At 40.0% G+C, this 4,453-nt stretch overlaps 1 long non-coding RNA gene across 1 annotated transcript; it reads right to left on the bottom strand.

Moving 5' to 3' along the window:
- Positions 1-978: 978 nt before the first annotated feature.
- LOC112483337 lies at positions 979-3,981 on the bottom strand. Its single transcript, XR_003047607.1, has 2 exons — positions 3,853-3,981; positions 979-2,235 (listed from the first exon to the last, which is right to left on the bottom strand). It is a non-coding gene; the product is annotated as an uncharacterized LOC112483337 (long non-coding RNA).
- Between the last annotated feature and the right edge of the window lie 472 nt (positions 3,982-4,453).

Raw genomic sequence — 4,453 nt, 5'->3', positions numbered from 1 at the left:
ACAATAGTAAAATATTAATTAGATTCTTGCTTTCTCATTTTAGAAGTTTACCCTCAGCGAGCTCTCCAGTTAGCTGATGGAAGGTACAACATGTCGATCAGGTTATGATAGGTGTTAACTTCCAAGTACAATTTAACAGAGGCTTTCATGACAATGATTCTTGGGCACTCACCTTGTTACATTAGTTAAAACACACACTATGAAATCAGTGGGGACTTTGATGCCAGTAAAGAATTCTATATCCAGAACCATAATACCTTGTTGGTTATCTTTCAGTGGATTCCATGGTGACCCCAGAGTGGAGGGGATAATTTAATGAGATCGTTAATATTTCTATACAACCAGCAATCTGATAAATTCTCTTTTGGTAGGCATTTTTGCAGAACTAGCATAAGTGACTGTTCCACATGAAGCTTTATCTTTTCTTGTACAACATTGAAAGCTTACATGCTGCTTGACAAATTTGAATTTTAAAAAGTAAGAATGATTGGCACTTGGTAACTTCCACAGAAATATAAAGTGGTACAAGAAAATTGCCCATTTCTTTTAGATTTACATTTTATATGTTTTTTTTTTCTTTTAAGGAGTGATAAGACATGTAATTTCCATCAACTTCAACCAGTTATGTATGAAAGAGGCTACAAGTTCAGCTCTGTAGAGAAAAAGCAAGTTGTAGGGAGAACTGACATACCATAAAAAAAGCACACAGCCTTCCCAGCTGCCTTCCATTCTGGTACTAGAGATGCTTATTTGCAGGAAAGACCAAAATCCTAAGACTAGGGTACCACACGTCTTGAAACAACTCTGCTTGTTCTTGGTTCCTGACTCACCAGCCCCACTGTCTCACTGATTAAATGTCCTTTTGAGTCCATTAAACGCAAGGAGAAAAAGAAAGCAGATAGAGAGGTATAATCAGAATTTACAGATGAAGACTTCTCTTGATGCACTGGATGCTCCAAAAAACTTGGCATAAAGCAATTACTGTCTATTAATTCCTTTATTTGGTCAACATTTATTGATATATAACAGTAAAGCACCCAGCTCAATGCATATAGCAAGCAAACATTCCCTCATTGATCTCATTTATAATTTTGAAGATATGTAATGATAAAAATAATTGAGGGCCTCGACTCATAACATAAATCCTATTTTGGAATCTTGATTTTTTTTGATAGGAATATTATCATTTCATTTGTAGTCTGTATGTCTTTCATTGAACATGAAGTGCTGACCTCATGGTCTAACACATGTATAAAAAATGACATGATTGTATACTTAATTTTTTTCTAGAATTTTCTAGACATCTTTTCTGGTTTACCATATATTCTAGTCATCCCCTTACTTAAACAGTTCTCTCTAGTTTGGACTGTTGAATGCAAACATAAACAATTACTTCTTTGAAAACCACTAAAAGTGGTACTTAGCCTCTAAGGACAGTTGTTGGGCAATGAAAAAAAGTTTTTGGTCCTGACAACCACTGAATTAAGAACAAAGCTATTCCAATGGGTGATTTATCTTATAATAACACTTAGTGTATTGAATTATCAATGAGGTTCATTTATTCAGCATTTATTTGAGATGGGAATGGAGGTAAGTCCTCTGAAGGCAAGAACTGGTTTATATTGTTCGTTGTTAGTATTTGCAGCACCTAGCACACAGCGCATTAACGACAACAACAAAAATGATTGATTGAATGAATATGATTTAGCGATGAGGAAGCAAAGACTCCAAGATGTAAGTATATTCTGAAGGTCTCGTAGGTGGTAAGAAGTGGAATTAGAGTTCCAAGGCTGTTTTGACTCCAAGGCCTATGCCCTTTTTCTCAGGACAAACTTGATGTACAGGAACTTTCCAGACTCCCTGCCTCTGTTTCCTGGTTTCAAGTCATATCCTTTCCTGGGCAGGCAGAAGCAGTGGAAGAAGCGGTAAGCAGTATCTTGGGAGAGTAGACATCCATGAATGCCATCAAAGCCTCATCTGAAGTAGCCCCAGAAGAATCTTACCTTGATTTCTATCTTTTTAATCTGGATCCCCATCTTCGAGGTACCAAAATACATTCCAGCTTATGCTATAGATCAGACATAGATAATTTATGGCAGGCCCGTAAAAGGAGGAGCCAAGCCAACACCTGAGACAATAGTTCTCACAAATGTCTGATTGTGTTCACCCTTATGTGAAGCCCACTCTCCTTGCTCTTGATGTGGCCAAAAATATAGTGATCCTCTGTGTCTGTGGCTGGGGAAGAAAGATCCTCAATTATAAACCAAAAATACCAGGTATTTACAAGAGAGATTTAATAGCTACAGTCACACTTGGAGTTATAGGGTGTTAATGAACAAGCTATACCAAGAAATGCACTTTTTCCCCTTCTTGGCTGCCTGGATTCGCTGTTGGTACAGAATAATTGAAACCCCAAGTTGTGAAACTATGAATCAGGAGGGTTTCCTGTATAATGAATGATGTCATCTTATAAGATGGGAGACTTCCAGTGAAATGCAAGAACATTCAGGGTAATGTGTCTGTAGCAAGCAGGATCCTGAATTTATTGCAGAGGGGAGTGTGTGAGTCGACCAAAATGGAGAATGATGAGAAGTAACTAAATTATGTATGACAGTCTTTACAGAGCAGAGGAAGGAAGAAAGCTTAATGATGTTGTGGTTGAAGGACCAGCAGCAATTGGTGATGTATAGGTTGGAGGTTGGTAAGAAGAGAAATGGATCTATGAAGACTCAAAGAGTATACGTGACTCTTGACAAAGACCAAGCAGTAGATTTGCGAGGGGGAGGGGTAACGGGAGCTGAGCATATAATAAATTTTAGGGCAACAAGACAGCCAAGTAAAGTTAACTTGACATTAAAAATCATCATCTTAATCTATGTAGCTCTTTCAAGCCTGAGTCTTATCAAGGAAAAAAAATCTATAGTTAACGATGAAGTATTTTTCTTCCCTTTTGCTTTCCCGGCATCCACCAAATGCAGTACATAATTTAATTATTGAATCTACAGGCTGGACCATGGAGATGAAGAATGATGTGTCTGCTGTAGTGAGAAATTAGATAGAACCGACTGTTTATTCTCATCATTCTTCCTCCGGTAGGCTAAATTAATATAGTTAACAAGCTTTTGTTTGGATTAGTGGCTCAGATCTGGGATGTGCAGATCAGAACTCGTGATTATTACAGTAGCTATTATTTATGGAGTGCTGACAGTATCCTCAAGCTCCATATGTAAAACACTAAGGGGCTCTTTTGTCATTCTCTGTGCTAGAACCAATGTTCCATCAGACTTAGGAGGTAGACGTCTGAATAGAATAATGTTCAAGAAAATCAGATTTTGTTTCTTGGGGCATACGACTTCAGAAATGTCACTGAAGGTCTTTCCTTTTGACCTGTGCCATCTTTTTCTGATCTTTTAAACAATTGTAACAAAAATATGCACAGTTTTATAGCCAGCAACCTTAATGGGGAATACCAAGAGGGATGTGTGGATAGTAGTGAGGTTTGGGCAATAATGGCTGGCTTTAGCCTGTATTTCAGGCTCGTCCACAAAATTTGAGTGGGAACAGCAAACTGGCTATACAAAGCACAAATGCAAATGTAGCTTCGAGGCATTTGTGCCTCGAGGCAGAGCATCCCCTCTTGACCCTGTGAAGCTGCTACTGGTAAATATTCCCCACAAGAACACAGCGACACAGCAGGCCTCTTTCAAAGGCCAAAACGGGGTCTCACTTTCTGCCTCTTTCTGTTTCATTGCACTGTACTCGAGTCGTCTTTTATTCACATATTATGTATATAATTATAGCTAGAGTTTTAAGTAGTTGACGGGGATTCAAGTGGAGGAAAAAAAATCTCACCCTCAACCCTCAGATTCAGAGAGCTGAAAAACGCAACGGTTCGGAAGCCTTCGCCTTGGAGCAGCCGCGAGCAAACCCTCCCCGCGCCCACTCGGGGTCCACGGTCGTGGGCGGGGCTCCGGGGTCGCGGGACCCAGGGCGGCGTGTGCTTCTTGGTGAGCGTAGTGTTTATTTCCTTGTTAGGCTTTTATTTAATCTTCCTTGTGATTAAACTTGCCTCCATAGCACATGGCTAATCTATTATTTTTCTCTCTCTGGCCTGAAAAATTTCTCCTAGGAAAGGATATCCAGCTTGATCTCCCTCATTTTGCTGCCCAAGTATCAACGTGGATGATGCAGGGTGGAGTAAAGGCAGGTAGGAAGAGCAGAATAGAAAATACAGTTCTATCTTTAGCTTTTCCTCTGAAAGTGATCATCTTGGTGGCAAGCTGAGGTAAGAGAATCAGCAGCTCAGTTCTTATAACATTCTTTGAGCTGCCTTGGAAATTCTTAGCTAAAGAAACTCTCGAGGCTCTTAGAAACGTATTTCTATTCGGGGGGCCCCGAGCCGCCGGCCCCTCTCCGGGTTAAGCCTGGCGCTCTCTGCGCAGGAGTGCGGGGC

This window comes from Pteropus alecto, unplaced genomic scaffold (assembly GCF_000325575.1).
Source record: "Pteropus alecto unplaced genomic scaffold, ASM32557v1 scaffold24, whole genome shotgun sequence".
Taxonomy (NCBI): domain Eukaryota; kingdom Metazoa; phylum Chordata; class Mammalia; order Chiroptera; family Pteropodidae; genus Pteropus; species Pteropus alecto.
The sequence above is the reverse complement of the archived record's forward strand: the minus strand, read 5'-3'. Positions and strand labels throughout refer to the sequence as shown.